Consider the following 22,324-nt stretch of genomic DNA (forward strand, 5'->3'; position numbering starts at 1 on the left):
GCGGCGTCCGGCGCGCTGGCGGCCTGCTGGGCGGGCTGAGGGGCTGGCGGCGCGCGGCTGAGGCAGAGCGACAGAACGGGCGAGCCGCCACGGCGACAGGTACCGGCGCCAAGGCCACGGGGGGGATGAGGCGGGGTGGCCGCCCGGCCCCGGGAGCCGCGTTCCCTCCTTCGCGGTCCTGCCGCTGCTGTGCCGCTTCCTCACGCGGCGCCCCAGCCCGGGAACCGCGCTGCGGGGCCGGCGGCGCCGGGACGCCTCGGAGCGGGCGCGCTGGAGGCGCCCAGGCTCCCCCGCGGGAATCCTCTGCGTCCCGCCGGGCGAGCGGGGCCGGGGCTCCCTTCGCCTCCGGGAGGCGCGGAGCCGGGCGGCCGCGGGAGCGGCTCCCCGCCCCTGCCGCGCTCTCCCCTGGGAAGACGAGGCCGGTCGCGCCCCGCTGGTCCTCACTCGGCTTTTTTTTTTTTTTGGGTTTCCCGCCCTGGGTAACAGGTCCCGGCTCCGGCTCCCGTCTCGGCGGCCCCCACCTCGCCCGCGGCCCGGCGCCCGAGAGCCAGGCGGCCCGTGAGCCGCCGCCGCCGCCGCGAGCGGGAGAGAAACTTCGGTCTCCCGGGCCCGGGCGGCGGGAGAAGTGGGCCCGCGGTGAGCCGTGCGCCGGGACGCATCGCGGCCGCGATGGAGCCTCGCTCACCTGGCGGGCCCGCGGAGGGGAGGGATAACGGAGCGTCCCGCCGCAGCCGCGGTCCCCGGCTTTCGGTCTGCGCTCCCGGGGCGGTGGGTGTGGATATGCGCGTTCCCCGTCTTTCACCTGCCGCCCCGGGAGCGGGACCAGTGACTGGGAACACGGCCTCCCCGCCCTCGACTGCCGGTAAGAGGGGACCGGGGCAGCGCCGTTCCAGCAGGTGATTATCCCAAGTGCCAGGTGAGAGCCACTGAAAAGTTGTTTCAGGGTTCGGTAATTCAGTTCTCCGGGGGCTTTGTAACGCCTTCTCCCATAATGATTTTTTTTTTTTTTAGGTGTGCTGACCGCAGTATAGGAGTCAAAAACCAGTATTGCTTGGGGTGCGGGGTGGGTGGGGAAGGTGGGGAGTGTCGCCAGCGGGTAGATTGCCTTCTTTCCATTGACTTGGCCGGGAGGAACATCTTAGTTTAAAAATCGGTTTCTGCAGTGGTGGTGAAAGCATGCATAGTAAGGTACAAGTTGTAAATGGAGAATGCAGAGCTCGAGATATCCTTCGCTGTGGTTCAGGACAGAGTGTACAACGTTTGGCCGCCATTCAGTAAATTCTGCATGAAGCAGTTTGAGCTCGTGGTTTTGGATTTACTTTACAAGAGTGGAATACGGCTTAGCTTTGAATGGGAGCTTTCTTTGCCTCTCTGAGGGCACACAGGAGTGTTTATTTTCATTGTCTTCTCGTTTTGTTAGATTATAGACGAGGGAAAAGTTGAGGCATATTTTGGTTCAGTATTTTTAATAGTCTATGGGAATTCTCCTTCACCCATTCCCCCCCTCCCCCCGCCCCGCATAAGAGTATTTATTTTAAAATTCGAGGGTAGAGTTGAACAACTTTTTATTCTTGTGGAAGTTTTTATGTTATACTTTCACTTATTTTGTTTCTCTCTCTCTCCCGGCTGACCTCACTTAAAATCTACAGTTATGGCCCTGACCAATTTTAGAAAAAAAAGTTTAAAAATAACATATAATTATTTTAAAATATATTATGAAGGTTTAGATAACTCAGATTTTTCTTCTTATGTGTCTTTTTTTTTAAATGTCTGTGCTGGATATGATTTGAATAAGAGATGTAAGGAACTTCTTAAGGACAGTTACACTTTTGATTTAATTATGTTACTTTATTAGTGCTTCATTGAGTGGTAATTTTAGTCACATATTAATTAGTAACACCTTTGAAAGGTGCACTCTAACCAATAGGCTAGTTGTGACTGTTCGGGATTTTTTTTTTTTTAATCAAAGATAGTTTTCATAAAAATTGTTTTGTTTTCTTGAAAACAACAGGCTTATCTGCTGTGAGTTCTTTGTCTTTCAAACATGAACATTTTAAAATATTGGATTAGGAACTAGTGAAGTCTTCAATTTTGTTTATTCTTGCATTGGAAAAAGAACATATTTCGGTTGTTTTGTTTCCTAAAGTCTTTGCTTAGAACAATCAGTCTAGAGACGGAAGAACATTCTCTTTCTATAGTTGTAGAAGAAATTATTACTGTTGAAAGCTGAGTTGGCTTTTCGATGCTTAGTGAAGGTAGATTGAACAGTGACTTGTTCAGAGTGAGTTTTATTCTGTATAAGTAGTTCTGAGGAATCTTATGAGACTAGGGTTATGGGTGATCTATATAATTGTTTTAAGTGTATAGGAGTATATTAGTCTAACTATTGTGTATAATTAGAAGTTTTATAGTTTTTATCTTGTGATGCTTAAATGTATCACATACCATAAATTAAAGCTATATTTCATAGTTTAATTTACAAAGGAATGTTTTGGGAACTTTAACTGTAAAAGTGCCTTTTAATTAAAATACTGTTTTCAAATTCAATTTTTACATGTTTTAATTACTGATTTCTGTCCACTTTTAACTTGTGGTAGACCGTATCGTGAAATGGTCAACCACATTATAGCTTCAAAATTAAATATAAGTTGAATTCTTACATCTACATAATAAATGTTGGGAGTATTTTTAAGTCACTTACCCTCAGGTGTGGCTCCTTTTGAATTTGGGGGTGGGCAAATATTTTTGATTAAACAAAGCTACAGAAAAACAGGGACATGTGAAACAAGCTACGTTTGAGGCTAAATCACACGATACTGTTAGATAGTAATACTTGTTTATTTAACAGTAAAATGCGTGCTGTATCTGTTATTAAGAATATTTTCTGTAGGCCTTTAATATTTTTCACAATTCCTAACAAAGAATCTATATTGTACATATTTTGGCATACTGAATTCTGTACTTATTTTATGCTGAACAATTAAATTATTTATACTTTTTATAATTCTGAAACTATTTGAACTTTCTAACCTAGCTGATTAGTAATCAGATTTTGTTTTTCATTATTTTACATTATGAATTTTTAAAAAAATGCATTTTTAACGTCTGACATTATGCCAGGAAAATTAAAAGTTTAAGGAAAATTAAATTTACAGTCATTCGAGACTAGATGGAAGTTGGTAGGTAAATCATATAACTATTGGTTTAAAAACAGTAGCCACTTAAGTGGGTTGTTTTTTTTTTTGCAAAAAGATGCTTATTTATTGTGTAAAAGATAGTTCTGCCAAATGAAACAGGTTAAAGTAATTTATAGCAGGACCTTGTGGACGTAACTAAGTTCCTAAGGATATTTCAGTAGTATTTGAAACACTAAAATTCAAGCAGTCAAATTATTTGTACCTCATTTTTGTTATGTTGAGACTTGACCTGCATTCAGCTGAAACTCAAACATGTAAGGCTATAATCCTTAAATGGGGCAAGTTGGTTTTACGCTTTAGTGTTCTAGCCTTTTGGAAAACAGCTAGTTAATAAGAGTGAAGGACCACCAGAGGGAGTATGGGGTCTACACATTTGATTTAATCTATTTTCTACTCTTGGTCTGGAAGAGAAACATTTTAAATAAGAGGAATAAAACTTTAGCTCTCTAAAACAGGCAAAAAGATATTGAAAGTTGGGAATTGTAGCTCTTTGGAACTGCTGTCATTTTTGTAACACTTAATCGTTTGTTTTTTTCTTTTTAGAAAAAGGTACAGTTACTAGAAAAATAAAAATTATGTATTTTCAGAGTGAAATAATGGGTTTTTAAGTAAACAGTTCCACATCTGTGAAAGTTATGGAACATCTGAATGCTAAGAATGTTTTTTAAGATTAAAAATACAGTCCATTTGAGTTGTATGGTCTTGAAATTGCTCATTTTTTGGAAGGAGAAATAAAAGATGGAGAAAGATCAAAGACTAGAAGAGGGGTTTTTTCCCTTTTGTAGTTTGCAAACCTTTGCTAAAGCAGGCGATGGTAAATTTTTGGAACCATTTGTAATGTTCAGTTTGTAGTCTTGGCAGTTTATGTGTGATGTTAAATGAAGAACCACTCCTAGTCCCCTGAAAATGATCATCTGTTTATCAAAAACAGGGTTGGGGATTTCAAATTGATCTCATCAAAAATCAGTATGTGTATGTTTCTCAATGTTCCTGTCTCTGGAAATTAAAGATCCTTCTAGCTGCTGAAAATTACACACGGAATTTGAAGGTCAGAATGTCTCTGTCACAGACAGTGCTGCAGTAGGTTGCTTTTTGGAATGGAGGTCTTTTTATGAATAAGGATGGAATGGTCTTTACTCATGTTAAATATTAGCCAATGGAATTATTTCCATGTTTAACTTTTAAAAAAGCAAGACAATAAAATAAAATCTTGTAACCTTAACATATTTTGGATTTTACCCTCTAGCATAAAAAGATTACTTCATGATGGATGGTCATATTTAATGTTCTGAAATTCTAGTTTGGAAAGGCGATTTGTTGTGAGAAGATGGTATTTGATTGATGCAAAATAGAGTAACTTACATGGAGAGAAATTTGTTTCTCTTTTGAATTATACTTAGGTTAAAATATAATATACTTATTAAGAAGAATTGAAATGTCATCTAAACTTATTTTCATTGTGAACTTTGTAAGTTTGTTTAATATATCTTTGAGGTTATTCCTAGGTAGACCTCTCAGAGTCCATTTGTACACACACACATAAATACACACACACAGGTAGGTAGATAAATATCTATACTATATGTATTTTCATTATATATGTAACTGTATATGTTTATTACATTATACATATAAATCATCTATATGACTTCACAGGCTTATTTATATGTGAATTCTTTTTTTTTTCCCAAGTGAAATCTTGCTTCATCAAGAGGAACAAAGTACATGTCCACACAGAAACTGATAAAAATGTTCATAGAATCTTTCTTCACAATACTAATAATCTAATGACTCATATAGTGACATAGAAGAATCTCAGAAATATTATTCAGAGCAAGAGAAACCAAACACAAGTATGTATTGTTAGATGCCATTTATAAAAAATATAAGATGAGACAAAACTTCGGTATGGTGATGGAAATCAGGAAAGCAGTTTCTGGGTAAAGGCTGTGGATAACTGGAAAGGGACAGAGAGGAACATTTTCTGTAAAGAAACTCTTCAGTTTTCAAAACATTAATTAATTTGACTTTGCTGGGTCTTTGTTGGCGGCATGTGGGATCTAGTTCTTGGACCAGGGATCACACCCTGGCCCCCTGCATTGGGAGAGGTGGAGTCTTAGCCACTGGACCGCCAGGGAAGTCCCAAAAGGGAACTTTCGAGGGTGATAGAAATATTCTGTAGCTTGGTTTGGGATTCAAGTGATGAAATTCACGTATATACTTTCAGGGTAATTTTTAATTTTCATATATTTTTAACTTACAGAACAGTTTCAAGACCAGTACACAGAACTTCCAGATTCATCAGTTGGTGGTGTATTCATTTGTTCAAATTTACCAAGCCGAATACTAAGATCCGTGCATTTTATGGTATGTAACTTTTACTTTCATAAGGAAAAAAGTTATAAATATTTGTGGAAGATGAGAATGACTTTGTTATCTGAAAAAAGTGAAATACCTCAACTTGAAATATGAAAGCAGTTCTTTAATAATAATGTAGAAAAAGAGAATTACTGACATGTCTTTAGTCTCTACGTATATGTATTTGTGCTGCTGCTTTCTGAAGTCTCATGACAACATATTTCTGTTAGAAGAAACAGAATCCTGAAAATGATTCAAGGCACAATTGCCAGCAAGGAAACTGGTTTATTTTGTTATGCTGTGTAAGTCACCTAGGGAATGAGACTGCTACCTAGTGATAGCATCCTGGGAATTAAAGGTAGTGATAATTCCCGTTAAGAGAATTGCACATCTTCAGTGTGCTAGGTTTTTCTCAAACATGTACAATCTTTACTGTCCTAGAATTTACCAAAGAAGAGGGAAACAAATTTGGTTGTCCTTTTTGGGTGGTATTTATAACAGGGAGGAAAGAGTGGTGCTTACAAACCATATAAACTAATCTTGATCATAGGTAAGTGGTAAGTCTGAATGTGAATTTGGTGCTCTGTATTAGCTTTAGTGCTGCCATAGAGTGATTTGAGTTAAATCTATTTAAGTCATATCTTAAAATACGTCAGTTGTTAAGACATTAACTTTTTTTTCTTAACTTAATATTTTATGTAAGCTTAAATATGTTCTTCACAATTTAGGATTGGGTAATATTTATGGATATTCACTTTTCATCCTTTTTTTTTTTTTCTTTGCATCTCCATAAGAAATTTGTTTATTTGGTTATTTGCTAGAGTGGAAGATGATTTGAAGTAACAGGAGAACTAACCAATAGGCTTAACAAATTAATCATTGATGACTGGGGATAAACACTTATGTTGCCTTTACTAACCAAAACTGTACATACATATCGTCTGTTACTTTTTTCCTTAACAAATATAAGTTCTTTGACGAGAAAAAGGACAAACGTTGAACTCTGCCAACATGGGTAATAGGACTGACTTTCTTCACTTAGTGAACACGCTCATGTTCCTCATGTCCTTTGCTCCCTTTGACAGACACTAAATTTCACTGGTCTGTCAAGCATGAATAAAACATTATTGGAAAAGTTTTAAGAATTTTGAATTGTCAAGCCTTAACTGCAGATAGAACTTTAAAATACTTATAGGTAGCTTTTCTTTTAGACTTTTTATTATGAAAGTTTCAAACATACACAGAACCGGAGACACTAATATAATGAACATCTATATACCTATTCTCCAGGTTTATTAATTATCAACAGTTCAGTTAATGTGCTTTTAAAACTGTTACATTTTCACAGATATCATAAGGCAGTAGTATTAGTTTACCAGATTGTCTTTTTTTCCCCAAAATTTTGTTGTACATAGAGAAACCTGAAAAGCAGTGTGTTTTAGCTCAGACTTAGCTTTGGACAGTCAGTAATTCTGAAACCATTCTTATTCTTAGTTCCTTTCTGTCAGTTCATAGCCTGGAAAAGAAAGATAAATTTTTTAGCTTTTTCTTTATAGTAAATTAGTCCAAATACACTATAGAATAAAGTATTGTTCATCTGAAAAGTTAGATTATCTTCAAAATGTAGTGTCTGAGCAATCCTGTTGTTTAAATGTTTTGCTATTATTTTTTCTTTCTCTAAAAACTATGTCATTGCTGTGCTTTTTTAGGCTCCAAATGTATATCTTCTTGAGGCCTTCCAAAACTGAGGCCCAAATTTTCACCTGTGTCTTGAAACTAAGTATGTTTAAATACCATCTCTGTAGCAACTGCACACCAACACCCCCTCCCTCCGCCCCCAGTCAAAATCCTTTCTTGACTTTCCTCTTTAGCTGTTCATGACACTGTTACACTTACTGGTCCTTTTTTTTTTTTTCTTTTTCCTTACTCTTCCTTTACTTAAGCTCAATGAGTCACTAAATCACTTTGTTTCTAAATTTATGTTTTTTTATCCTTTTCATTTCCACTCTAATTGTCCTAATTTGCATAATATGTTAGCAGGAAGTTATCCTTAATCTATAATGAACTTGATATATATCAAAATTAACATATATTACTAAAGTAAAATAGGGCATTTTCTTCCCTTTCAGAGAAGACTTCAGTCTTATAAGCAAACACATAATTTTTAAGGCCTAGGAAATCATTATATTTGAACCAAGGTGACGTAGATGATTTCCAAACCACTCAACCTGGTGAATGATGGCCGGCAGGGGTATAGGTGGCAGACTTTCTTAGACCACAGAAGTGGCCCAAGTGAGTTCCTTCTAGCCCACATTATCTGTAGGTGCTTTGCAGTGGGGGAGATACTAAGTGTATGTAACACGTTTTCAGGACGTCTTGTGCTTCTGTGGTAAAAATAAGGGATCTGTTGGTTTACCTGAAAACTCTTCTATTCCTTGTGGCAAATTTCCTGTCCAAGATAGTTCTCATCAAAAAGCCATTATGCCAAAAGTGACTTGACACTCTTATCTTATTACTTTCCCTTCTCTTTACAGGCTCCTAGACTTGAGGTTTGTCAGAAAGATAGGAACCTGAGGTTAGTTGAGAGGATGTAAAATAAAAATAGGAAGGTAAGGGATGCCTGTTGCACTTCGCATGAGCAGTAGCCAGCCTCCAGTGGTCTTGGGCCTGAGTCCTTGCCAGATGGATTGTAGTTTATCAACTTGGCTTGCCTTTGGTCAGCTTATGGAGATCTTTCTGCTCTTCTGGGAATTGTTTGAATTTCCTCCTGGTGGAAATCAAGATGCAATTTTACATTACTGACTCGGGGATAAGAGAATAAAATTTGATACTGTTTTAGATAATCCAGTATATCTGATTATTTTCTTCTCTGGGAAGTAGGAATAATACAGGGATTCTGAGAAATTAATGGTTATTAAGAGTGGAAAATGGAGGAGAAAATTACACCATTTATAGGAAGGCTAGTATGGTGGGGCTAGATCTTTGATGAGGAGGAGTATTGCTACATAATCTTGGGCAAGTTACAGTTGTTAGGATTAGTGGGATCCTTCTCTATAGTACAGAAACTAGAGATAAGTCCTAGGGTATGGGGAGTTGAGAAGCCTGAAGGGAGAAGGAATGGGATGGAAGAGTTTCCAAGGATTATTTTGGTTTAAAATATAAGTTAAAGTCTTCCCGAAGTTTTGGGGATGGCAACTCTTCCTGTGGCATCAGAATGTGGTCTTGAGGCCCTCATGGGCTATGAGAAGCTGTGCCTCTTAACCCTGAATGCTTGGTGTTCAGAATAGTGCTGCAGAGTAAGTGAGAGTTGAGTTGTTAGGACTGATTTTGTCTTCAGGGTGTTTTGTGGTTGGGTGGAGAGTAAGAGTCTGGTTAGACCTTAGGTAAGACCATCACCGCCACTTTGTGATATGGGACAAGGTACATGGCTTTTCTCTGAGCCTCAGTTTCCACATCTATAATATTGGGAGGTGCATGCAGTATTAATACCTACCTAAGGGTTGTGAGGTTTAAATGAGACAATACATACAAAGTACTTAGCCTAGAACCTGGCATATGTCTTCAGTAAATATTAAATAAAATTATAGTTTCATTAATAAGCAGCTTTGTGTTTGGATAATAAGTTCTGTTAGGTTCTAAGTAGTGTTGTTACAGAATAAATAAGATCCTGTCCTTAGACAAGATAGAACATGTACACGAAAGATAAGCAACAACCCAAGTCCTGTGGTAAGTGACAAATGAGTGGTGTACTTAAGAACTTGTGAGGCAGGAGTAATTGCTAAGCAGATGAGAATTTCAGGAAGGTGACAGAACTCCACCTGAGCTTTGTAGGACTAGTTAGCAGGTTAAGGGGATAGGCTCCTTGGAGCCAGACTGCCTGTGTTAGAATCCTGACTCTGCTACTGTATAATCTTCAGCAAGTTACTTGACCTCCTTCCTAGGGTTGTTGAGAGAATTAAGTGAGTTAATACATGCCAAGTGCTTAGAACAGTGCCTCAAAAGTGGTTAGAAGACCCAGCACAACCCAAAAAAATCAGAAACAAGCCATGTAGTTAGACCATGATAAATTGTTGCTATAAATTGAGAGAGGGAGAATGCATTGCAGGTAGAACATTGAATGATAACGAAGGGGAGGTATCATAGGTTTGTTTGAAATGATGAAGCCAAATGGTTTCAAGGGAATAACCTGTGGAAAATAGTGGGGGATTGTGATGGGGCAGAATTATGAGTGATTAAGCCAGGGAGTGTGACGTCATCTCCATATATTTTGGGGGAACTTGGGAAGATTTTGGGGGTTATTTGTAAAGCATTCTTGTGTGCTATGAATAACATTTCTAAGTCTGTGTCTCTTGCGTTTCTCACTGTCTTTCCTGATTTCAGTATAACTGAAACTGTTATTCATACTAATTTTGACAATGAAGTTCATGATCCTCTACTTTGAACCATTATGGCACTTTAATTTATTCATTTCTTTCTGTAAACGTGTATTTTGGCTAACTTTCCCTATTTCTCTCCTTATTCTATTTGTTTACATAATGCTTATTCCTTTTCTTCAAAGTTTAGTGGATTTCTGCTGTTTTACACTCTGCCCTCAAAAATCCCAGTAGAGATCCTAAATCACCAAAGTCACAAGGTAGAAAGGGATAGGGCAAAACGGTGAGGAAAGTGGGGAAATATTCTCTAGTCCAGCAGTCTTATTTTACAAATGAAGACACTGAGGTCCAGAGGAAGTTACGTGAAGATCCACAACTAATAATTAGCAGCCTATACCTTTCAGAGCTAAACAAGGGCTGGTTTTTTTTAAACTGTTATCCTAGTATAATTCTTAACAATCTGGGTGGGAGTTAGAGTAGTATCACTAATAATATTTCTACTAACAACTATCAGACCCCAAGGTAAGAATAATTTTACTACTAGGAATAATGTGATAATAATTCACTCTATTCTTAATGAGAAGCCTGTGATTACACTTCTTAGATTAGCATTACTATTCTTAATGTTTAAAACCAAACTCCAAAGTGTGCTTTAGAAAGAAAAGGATTTCTTTTATTTTTAAAGTTTTAAATTATAAGTAGTATTATAAATAACATTCTCAAAAAAAGTGGACATTTTGTTCCTATCATGGTGGAACACAGGTTCTTTTATAGAGTGATTGATGGGCCCATAAGGTTAGCACGAAATGTTGGGAACTATTGTACTTTGACCTCACAGCCCCCAAACCTGTACTTCAGCTCGGACGGTTGTCTCTAAGCTTACATCATCTTCAGTCAGTCTGTTACATTTTACCGTATGCCACACGTCAAGGTGAGAAACTTACTTAAGCACTGTACTCTTCCAGATCGTTTTCCTACCTAGATGTGATCTGACAGACTATATTCTATAAAGCCCTAATCTTTATATAGTGTCTGGATACTCTAGTTGCTCAATAAATGCTTCCTTCACTTTTTACAGAGCACGTAATTTTTTCTCAGTAATGTCAGTTGCTAATCTCTGAATCACTGTCATACCACTTTTCTGCTCTTGCAGTGTCTTGTTTTAACTTCGGCAAGATGCTCCTCTTGTGTTTTGAAAACTTGTGTGATGTGCAAATACTTTTTTAGTCACTTTAAGCATAATTTTATCATAAAATTATTTCACAGCTGGTAATATTTTCATGTTCTGTATTCTTCCCCAAGATGAAAGAAAGAATAAGTGTCATGGGTTACATAAAGATGCCCCAGACTTCTCTGCTCATCCTGCCATATCCCTTAAAAAAAAAAAAAGTCTTCTAACCAGATTGATTTTTACTGAAATACTTATTTTTCTTTATCATTTTCAAACATCGTGAAGCTGAAGTGTATAGTACACAAAGAACTGTCCGTGTCCTCAGTGCTTTGTATCAGATCCCTTAGTTGTATTGTCTATGCTTTAGTTTCTTTTTCCTGTCTTCATTTTTCCGAGGATTTTTTTCTCTTATGATCTGCAACTTGTTTTATATAGATGATTATTCTTTATAGCAAATTATAACTTCTATTTATGCTAATAGGAGGAAAGATAAATACTTCAAAATTAAATTTTAGATTTTTTTGATAGCTATGTGTGTGTGTAAGTTTCTCTTAGCCTCTTTCTTCAAATTATAGGAGTTTGTTTTCTGTTTTTAAATTTTTTTCTTGTAAACTGTTTTATTGTTTTAAAGAAATTTGTTAAATTATATTTTATGAGTGGTTTCTAGCCTTTGCTTATATATACATATAAATATATATATAGAAGCAAAGGCTTTTATATGTATATTATAGAATATATTTTTAATATATATAATAGTACTATATAAATTATATTGTGTATAATTATAATATGTGCACTGTGTATAATACTGTATGTATGTAATATATAGCAGAAATATTGTATATGTTAATATAATTTAGCTTTGGGTGTAAGCCTGCCAGTTCTCGTATGATGAGAGAGAAAGGAAAAATTGTTTTTTTTAACCTTTATATAAATTATTTGGCTGTCTTGCTTACTCCATTTATTATTTTCCATTTTTTATTTGTGGCTTCTGTAAGTGGAGAGCTTTAATATTATACATTCTTATAGACTGTAGTCTTTGTTACAAAGTGAATTTCTTTTTTCATTTTTAATATGACTTTAGATTTTCTGTTCAACTCATGGTATATTTTTGTTTAGTTTTTGGTTAAATTTGTCAGTTTGGGTTATAGTTCATCTTCATATTGTTTTTGTTCATTTTATTAATATCTATTAATATTAATAGTTAATAAACTATTTGGTATTACCATGTGCTGAATATTTTCGTGTTTGTGTGTCTATAGCTGCTAAACAAGCGTGACTGAGTTTTCCTCTTTAAGATTCCTAAGTAAATATTTTTATACCTGTTGTCTATTTTGCATCTGAAATGCTGATAACAGTAAACAAAATTTTAGTACAGTTTATGTGAGTTAATTTTTTTATGACAGTTATCTAGCTTTGCCAGACCAATTTTGTTAGAAAATTGAAAACATTTAAAAATTAATAATTGTCCTAATCTAGTGTCCCTAATTTAGTAATTTGTTTTGATCCTTGTGTCATTTTATCAGTCTTTTATTTTGAGAACTCACCAATGACTTTTTAATAAATGAATCATGAAATGTGTGAAACAACTTTAAAGGGGAAAGTAAAGATACATTTTAGGACCTACATTTTTTGTGAATTGGATTAACAGATTATTCAGTGATATAAAGATATGTCTTTTAAATTAAGTTTCTTCTATATTCATTGAAAAGATTTGATAGCTTGTAATTAAAAGGCAAGCACTATTAAAAATCAGAATTCAAGCATAAAATACTTGAGAAATAATGAGCAGGATGAGAGTGGAAAGAAATCTGTAAACCAGTAATCTGAGGCAAGATATTTTCTGTATTTAAACGTTGAATTTAGCTCTGAGCCTCCTGGCAAGCAAGAGGAAAAAGGGAACAGGATGGGTTTCATCATTATTGTCTAATAAAGAAGGCTTATTAGTTTTTAATGAGAGCGAAACCTTTTCTGAGTTCTAAGTTAAAAAAGAGGTTGTTATGTGAATTCTTAATAAGGAATATATTTATATTTCCGTTTTTATACCTTAACTAATTACTGCTGTTGCTGTGTTAGCTGTCATATACCATTCATATGCACTGTAGTTATATTTGGTCATACTAAGTTTACATCCACTTTTGTCAAAAGTGGAAATACCATGGCTAGGGTGTGTTTATATATTGCCTCTAGAATTGTAGCCATTGACGAACAGGAAACTGAAAGCTGAAAGTTCAGGAAATGTATTTAAACTTTGTGGAAAGAATGTATAGGATACTTTACTGAAATCCATGGCCGTTTGAAGACTAAAAAATTATGTGTGCGTTTAGTTAGAGAATAATATTATGGATTCTTACAATGCTGTCAGATGCTTAAATATGATAATAAATACAGTATGCACATTGTGTGCCAGGAAAATTGTGCAATGCTAGAAAAAAATGCAACGGATTATTATATGTGTTCAGCTATACTCTCAAGAAATAAAACAGCTGGCACAGCAGTCAGATTCTTCAAGGATGTCTTATTTTCAGAGAATTACAGAGTGTTGGTTTTAGTTTTAGTTCCAGGGAAGGAGAGGTCCCTGTTTTATAAGATAGTCTATTTCACTCTTAGGAAATTCTAATGGTTAAGTTTTATTTTCTCATATTGGGTTGAAGTTTATTCCCTTGTAATTTATTAGTGTACTCTATAGTTTTCTTAGTTTTGAAAAGAAAATGGTTAACTGATAAAAAGTATTTAAAATTAAAAAAAAATTATTAAAAAAATGTTTATTATACATTTCAAGTGTTTGGGTTTTGTTTGTTTTAGGTATCGTGGCGTTTTAGGTGCCTCAGGAAATACTAAAGTTGGGGTCTTTGTTTTTGAAGTGGTTTAGAAGATTTCTGTCACAGGACATATGATTAACGTATATGCTGGGTAACCTGTTTTCTTACTATTTCTATACTTAGCTGTTTTAACAGGATGTGATCTATATGGTTTCAACATTCTTCTTGTTTGAAACAGCATGAAGTTTTAGTCACTTCTTAGAAATGGGAATTTTCTAATACTGTGTCGTTGTTTTTCTGTTGTTCTATTTCAACAAAAGAGGTCGGTTATGATTCTTTCACTCCAGTTTTGTGATTTGAAGTTATAGTCACTCAGAATATTCAGGGACCACATTAAATGAGAATTCTACTTATTATAAAGTTCTTCTAGGAAAGTTAGCTGTATTATATGTCAGCAATTATCATTTTAATAGCCTCATTAAAAGTAGCCTTTTTCAGAATTGATTGGATTTGGATCTGTCATGTTTTTGCCTCTGAACCATTGGGATGGCCAGGGGGCTAGAAGGAGCTGACTGGTGGGACTAGGGATGGGCCTACCCCCAGGGGTGAGGAGCAGTCATTCCCTAGTGGAAAGTCCCAGAATGCTGTTTGCAGTAGAGGGTGGAATGGCCTCTAGGCTGACAAAACAGAGAGTCTCGACCAGGGCAGACCATACGCGGCTTGGTATAATGAGTTAGAGAGGTGGACTTTAGGCAGTAGTTGATCTGTTTTTGTAACAAAGGGTTCTTTTCAAGAACAGCTCTTACTTTCTCCTTATTGTATAGTACATGTTTATTGTAGATGAATTTAGTGAGTATATATAAATCCATACAGAAAAGAAAAAATTTCCTATGTTTCTTCCCTTTTGAATTTTCTTAGCTAATTTCCCTTTAATTTCATTTACCATCTAAGTTACTTTTTAAAATTTATTTGAAATGGTGCTTGTTGAATTGTTCTTTCACAAAGTGTGTCTCTGATAACTTTTTCAGTTAATTGTGAAGGAGATAGGAGTTAATAACCTTGAAAGCCCTTGTTTTTGTTTGATGTAATTATTCTGTTAATTTGTATCTATTTTATGGGAAACTGTAGGTACAATAGGCACAATGAGAACACAAACCTGAAAGTCAGTGGTTCTTACAAGGCAAACAGGAAAAATGGAGCAAGGATGAGGTCCTTCTTGTTCACCATTATGTCAGTATCATCACGTACAGTGCCTGACATGTAGTTAGTGTTCCATAAATAATTGTTGAATGAATGGATGAGTTTCTCATTAAGCACTTTGGGTAGCTCATATTTCCTGCAATGCAGATAATCAAGTTCAGTTACGTTCATCCAGAGTTAGAGTCTTTGCTGTGCTTAGTCCTGTTTTAAAAATGAAAGTTAAGATGATTTTTTTAAAAAGATAATGTATGTGTGTGCACGCACACACACCCCATACAAAAAGTAAAACTCCCTTGTTTCTTTCTCTGAATCCCATTCTCCAGAATATGCTACTGTTAATGACTGGTATATTTTTCCTAGATATTTTCTTACATTTACCAATATATGTACATTTTCTTTATACAAATAGAATAATAGTCTACATTGTTGTATAACTTGCTTTTCCCCTTCTTAAATGTCTTTCCATATCAACTCATATGTAACAGCTTCATTTTAAAAGAATTTTTTAAAAATTATTTATTTATTTGACTGCAGTGGGTGTTAGTTGTGATGTCTTTAGTTGCAGCATGTGGTATCCAGTTCCCTGACCAGAGACTGGATCCGGGCCCCCTACACAGGGAGTGCAGAATCCTAGCCACTGGACCACTGGGGAAGTCTTTGTAACTGCTTCTTTATTTTTAATTGCTGCATAATATTCCACTGTGGAGATGTATAATAATAGTCAAGGAAGTAGTGTGCCCACTTTTTTTTTTAACCATTTCACCAATATTTTGTTTAATAACCTTCCACATATAATTTTGCTTTCTTCTGTGAGACTATCTACAGGATATTTCCTGGAAGTGCTATTGGAGGGATAAAGGATATTTGCACTTATACTTTTTATCAGTTCATTCACTCAGTCATGTCCAACTCTTTGCAACCCCATGGACTCGAGCACGCCAGACTTCCCTGTCCATCACCAACTCCCGGAACTTGCTCAAACTCATGTCCATTGAGTCAGTGATGCCATCCAGCCATCTTAATCTCAGTCGTCACTCTCTCCTCCCACCTGCAATCTTTCCCAGCATCAGGGTCTTTTCCAATGAGTCAGTTTTTCACATCAGGTGGCCAAAGTATTGGAGTTTCAACTTCATCATTAGTCCTTCCAACGAATATTCAGGACTGGTTTCCTTTGACTGGTTTGATCTCCTTGTAGTTCAAGGGACTGTCAAAGAGTCTTCTTCAACACCACAGTTCAAAAACATCAGTTCTTCGGCACTCAGCTTTCTTCACAGTCCAGCTTTCACATCCATACCTGACTACTGGAAAAACCATAGCTTTGACTTGACGGACCTTTGTTGGCAGAGTAATGCCTCTGCTTTTTAATGTGCTGTCTAGGTTGGTCATAACTTTTCTTCTGAGGAGCAAGCGTCTTTTAATTTCATGACTACAGTCACCATTTGTAGTCATTCTGGAGCCCAAGAAATAAAGTCTGTCACTGTTTCCATTGTTTCTCCATCTATTTGCCATGAAGTGATGGGGACCAGATGCCATGATCTTAGTTTTCTGAATGTTGAGTTTTAAGACTACTTTTTCTTTTCTTTTTTTTTTTTTTAATTTTTATTTTTACTTTATTTTACTTTACAATACTGTATTGGTTTTGCCATACATTGACATGAATCCACCACGGGTGTACATGCGTTCCCAAACTTGAACCCCCCTCCCACCTCCCTCCCCATAACATCTCTCTGGGTCATCACCGTTAAGACTACTTTTTCACTTTCCTCTTTCACTTTCATCAAGAGGCTCTTTAGTTCTTCTTCACTTTCTGCCATAAGGGTGGTGTCATCTGCATACCTGAGGTTATTGATATTTCTCCCAGCAATCTTGATTCCAGCTTGTGCTTCACCCAGCCCAGCATTTTGCATGATGTACTCTGCATGTAAGTTAAATAAGCAGGGTGACAGTATACAGTCTTGACGTACTCCTTTTCCTATTTGGAACCAGTGCGTTGTTCCATGTCCAGTTCTAAGTGTTGCTTCTTGACCTGCATACAGATTTCTCAGGAGGCAGGTCAGGTGGTCTGGTATTCCCGTCTCTTCAAGGATCACAGTTTATTGTGATCCACACAGTCAAAGGCTTTGGTGTAGTCAATAAAACAGAAGTAGATGTTTTTCTGGAACTCTCTTGCTTTTTGATGATCCAGCGGATCTTGGCAATTTGATCTCTGGTTCCCCTGCCTTTTCTAAATCCAGCTTAAACATCTGGAAGTTCACGGTTCACATACTGCTGAAGCCTGGCTTGAAGAATTTTGAGCATTACTTTGCTAGCGTGTGAGATGAGTGCAATTGTGCAGTAGTTTGAACATTCTTTAGCATTGCCTTTTTTTGAGATTGGAATGAAAACTGACCTTTTCCAGTCCTGTGGCCACTGCTGAGTTTTCCAAATTTGCTGGCATATTGAGTGCAGCACTTTCACAGCATCATCTTTTAGGATTTGGAACAGCTCGACTGGAATTCCATCACCTCCATGAGTTTTGTTCGTAGCAATGCTTCCTAAGGCCTACTTGACTTCGCATTCCAGGATGGCTAGCTCTAGGTGAGTGATCACACCATCGTGGTTATCTGGGTCATGAAAATCTTTTTTTGTATAGTTCTTCTGTGTGTTCTTACCACTTCTTATAGATGTTGGAAAATTGCCCCTTAAAGATAGCATACTGCTTTGCACTCATTAAGGACATGAGTTGTTATTTTCTAATAACTACATGCTTTCATTCTGTGGGCTAGAAGAGTTCAACTTTCGAAAATTAATCCTCCTTCTGGTAATTTGAGTGGTTCAGAAGATGGATTAAATCAAATATCCCCATTGCCTGGCATAAGTAGTTGAAGTCAAGTGGAAGATGGTAGCCTATAGTTCCTACAGACTTAAGAGTATACATTACACTGATCCAGATGTGAAAGATCAAAATGTTGGTTTTCAAAAGTTTTGCCTCCTTGGGATGTTTAAGCTCAACATTTAGAAGTGACCGTCTGAAAGGATGGAAGGCCCTGAGTATTGGTTTGAGAAGTTTGGTTTCATTGTTCTCAGGAACTATTTTAAGTCCTTGAACTGGGGTGTGTACTGTATGAGAGAGGTTTACTGGTGGTATGTACCGAATGAATAGAAGGGAGTGAGTAGGCTGGAGGGCTGTGGTGACTCAGGAAGGAAAGGAAGAAAACCCAGAATGTGGTGATAGCTGTGGGATTGAAAAGCTAAGAGTAGGAAGCAATGTGCAGTTGGCGGGTCCTGTTGATTCAGTGGAGAAAAGTGAAGCATTTGAAGTTGTGGAAGAACAGCCAGACAATGCAGATGATAAAGTCAATAGAGAAGGGGCCAAGTTTGAAAAAGTTAATTATCTTTTTTAAAAAATAAAAGTAGGGCTATAAAAGGGTTCTTAAGTATCTGCTGCTGCTGCTGCTAAGTTGCTTCAGTTGTGTCTGACTCTGTGCGACCCCATAGACAGCAGCCCACCAGGCTCGGCCGTCCCTGGGATTCTCCAGGCAGGAACACTGGAGTGGGTCGCCATTTCCTTCTCCAGTGCATGAAAGTGAAAAGTGAAAGTGAAGTCACTCAGTAAGTGTCCAACTCTTCGTGACCCCATGGACTATAGCCTACCAGGCTCCTCCGTCCATGGGATTTTCCAGGCAAGAGTACTGGAGTGGGGTGCCATTGCCTTCTCCGCTTCAGTATCTGTAACCAGGCAAGTCAGGAGAGATTAAAAAACTGGAGAAGGGAAGAGGGAGACATTAACTAGATCTGGAAGTTATCTGTAGGTAAAGTTGAAATTAAGAGTGGATGAGTTCTGGGATGAAGTGGTTGACGGGGGAAAAGCTGTTGACTGCAAACTACATTTTGAAAAGAGGTACTTGCAGTGATGGGCTTCCCAGATGGCTCAGTGGTGAAGCATCTGCCTGACAATGCAGGAGACGTGGGTTCGATCCCTGGATGGGGAAGATCCCCTGGAAAAGGAAATGGCAACCTACTCTTGTATTCTTGCCTGGGAGATCCCATGGACAGAGGAGCCTGCTGGTCTACAGTCCAGGGATTGCAAAAGAGTTGGACATGACTTAGTAACTAAACAACTTGCAGTAATAGGAGATGGGATGAAAAGAGCAATCAAGAAAAGAAGTCAGTAATCTGAGAAACAGGAAAAGAATCAGGCTAAATCTTATTGGGAACTCACCTTCGTTTTTTTTTAATGGCCTTATTTTTTAAATTTAATTAATTAATTTTTTGGCTGCACTACAAGCCACGTGGGATCTTAGTTCCCAGAGCAGGGATCAAACCCCAGCCCCTGCATTGGAAACGTAGAGTCTTACCACTGGGCTACCTGGGGAGTCCCTCACCTTCATTGTTTTTCTCTACATATGATATTGTATTTACTGGATGTTTTCCAGGTAGCTGCCATGTTCTTCTTTGGTGTAATACCTCAGAAAATTTTGTTGTGTGTATTTTAAAGTTGGAGTTAGTTTTATTCCTGAAGTTGACTATTACACTTGAAAAAAGGTCTTGGAAAAGTAGTTTTGGTGTCATGTGCTATGCTCCTTTTTTGTGTAGTTTCATAAAATCTTTTCATTTTGTTTTAATACCTGTGGGTCCAACACAAGGAAAAAAAAATGCCAGCTTATTATTGACTAGATACAAGTCCAGATACCTTGTGCATTTTAAGTGATCATTTAAAAAATGTTTCTTGGCTTTGGAAACTCAGCTAATAACAAATGATAAGAATGAGGTGTTTTTTTTTAATTTTTTTGGAAGAACATAGTGTGAATTTAGAGTGTACTGTTGTGGTGCTTGTCAGGATGGAGCCTAGTCACAGGAAATAATCTAGAGTCAAAGCCAGGGCCCTGTGACTTCACCAGAGTCAGTAGGTGAAATGGTTCAAATGCAGGCTCAGGAGTCATTCTGCCTGGTTCCACTGCACATGAGCAGTATTATGCCCCTGAATTTCACCATCTGGACATGCTAATAATAGTTCGTTTATCAGGGTAATTAAGAGGATCCATCCTGGAACTTACATTCTAGTAATGAGAGACTGGAAATTTTCAGATAAATACGTGTGCCAGGTGGTAAGTAGAGGAAAATGACGGTAGGATTGATTGTTGCCGTTTCTTGCTCTTTTATATTGGGTAATAAGGAGGGTCTGCCTGATAAGAAAGTGAACAGAGACCTGCTGGAAGTGAGGAAGCAAACCAGAGACCAGTGAGGAAGCTGATTTGGGACAAGAGTTTCAGGTGGAGGGGACAGCAAGTGCAGAAACCCTGAGGAGTGGCGTATTGAAGGTACAGCAAGGGGGCCAGAGTCACGCAGGCAGAGTGAGAGGAGGAGCAACAGGAAATAATTTCAGAGATAGCCACCGGCCAGCATGGGGTTTTCCCCCTTTATTCTTACTATTTTTAAAAATCTTGATTGCCGTTTAGCTGCTTGACAATGCTGTGTTAGTTTCTGCTGTGCAGCAAAGTTAATCAGCTAAGCATATGCACGTACCCCCCCTTTTCACATCTCCTTCCCATTTAGGTCACCGCAGAGTGCTGAGTAGAGTTCCCTGTGCTATGCAGTAGGTTCTCATTAATTACCTGTTTTATAGATAGCATCGATAGTGTACATGAAGAGTTTCAAGCATAAGAAGGATTTGGCTTTATTCTGTGTGAGATGGGAAGCCGTTGGGAGTATTACCAGAGTTCATTTTTTAAGTCAGTCTGATTGTCACTTCTTTTCTTAAAAATGCTTCAGTTCTCTAGTTGCTTTGGAATAAAAGTTCAAATGCTTTCTTCTGGCACACAAGGTCCTTCACAGTCAGGCGTCTGCCCATTTAGCATCATCTGCTTCCTTCCCAAAAGTACCCTCCACGTTAGCCAAATTGGGTTACGTGCAGTTCCCTGCATGGGTCACAGTGCTTTGTGTCTCCATGTTCTTCTGCACGCCGACTGTCCGGGGAGACGCTCTCGCCCTCAGCTCACGTGGTTGTGGCTCTGTTTCAGAGGGACCTCTTTGTGCTCCCAGAGCACCCTGTGCCTTGTTCTCCCACCGTCCCCTCCCCGGCCACTTTGGACTCTAGTCGCAGAGTCTTGCAATGTGCTGTGTTCTTTTACCAGCCTTGATTTGATTTCACTCTTGCCACACCCTTGCCAGTTGAAATTTTGCCCATCCTTCAAGAATCAGCTGAAACACTGCCATCTTTTCTCCCCTTTATAAACCTGCCCTCATAAATACTTTGTAGCTTTGTTATACTTAATCATAATTATCCTGAGTTAAAATGCTTCTCTGCCTTACCTCACACAGAATCCTCTGCTTGACTCATTTTTAGTTTCTGTTTAGCCCCCAGTATAGTGTCTTGCACAGATTTCACATTAAGTAGATGCTCAGGGTATGTAGGATTTTTATAATTAGAAAAACTGTTGGGTTTCAAGCTGATAAGCTATTGGGTTTCAAAAGCAGCACAAATGAACAGTTACAGTGAGATGCCTATTAAGAAAAATTTATTATAAGATAATATTGATGATGGCATGGTTACTCTGATTCTCTCATATAGTTACTACTGCCAAAGATTAGTGCACCCCTTTTGATATGTGTAGTTTGGCAGGATATATTCAGACATAAATGTCCATGGGGTTTTTTTGAGTTGGTGATACCCCTTCTGGAAATCATCTTCAGAAAATAATGCAGACTAGAATAACAATTACAATAGCTACCTCTGCCACTCATGTTGAAAGTTTACTGTGTGACAGGCACCATGTAAAGCCCTTTACACACATTACTTTATTTCTCAGAATCCAAAGAGGTATAGATGCTAGTAATCTCACGTCACGTATGGGGAAATGGAGGCACAAAGAAGTTAACTGACTTGCTGCTCTGTTGTCAAGCCAAGATTCCTGCAAACAGAATTCATACCCCTAATTTTATGATGTGATAAAGCCTAGGCACAAAACTGTTCACAGCAGTTTTACATAGAGCAGGTAAATTGGAAGCAATGGATGTAATTAATTATGGTTCATCCACTCAATAGATTAAACTTCTAATAGCTTTATTGAAGTAAAATTCACTTAACATAATACTTATCCCTTTAAAGTCTACAAGTCAGTGGTTTCCGGTATATTCACAGTTACACAACTATTACCATTACCCACTTCAGAACACTTTATCATCCTCAAATCTCATACCCATTAGCAGTCGCCCCCTTTTCCTGATTACCCGATAAAATCGCCAGTCTATTTTCTGCCTCTATAGATACACCTATTCTGGACA

The 22,324-nt window shown here is 37.9% G+C and overlaps 1 protein-coding gene across 2 annotated transcripts in view; it reads left to right on the forward strand.

The window, feature by feature from the left end:
• Positions 1–22,324, forward strand: part of FKBP5 (FKBP prolyl isomerase 5) — a 116,438-nt gene continuing 94,114 nt past the window's right edge. For both annotated transcript variants that reach the window (XM_052649158.1, XM_052649159.1), the window contains exons 1-2: positions 1–99; positions 5,461–5,564. The gene's annotated coding sequence lies outside the window, so the exon portion shown is untranslated. The remainder of the gene's footprint in view (positions 100–5,460; positions 5,565–22,324) is intronic.

This window comes from Budorcas taxicolor, chromosome 11 (genome assembly GCF_023091745.1).
Source record: "Budorcas taxicolor isolate Tak-1 chromosome 11, Takin1.1, whole genome shotgun sequence".
Classification (NCBI taxonomy): Eukaryota; Metazoa; Chordata; class Mammalia; order Artiodactyla; family Bovidae; genus Budorcas; species Budorcas taxicolor.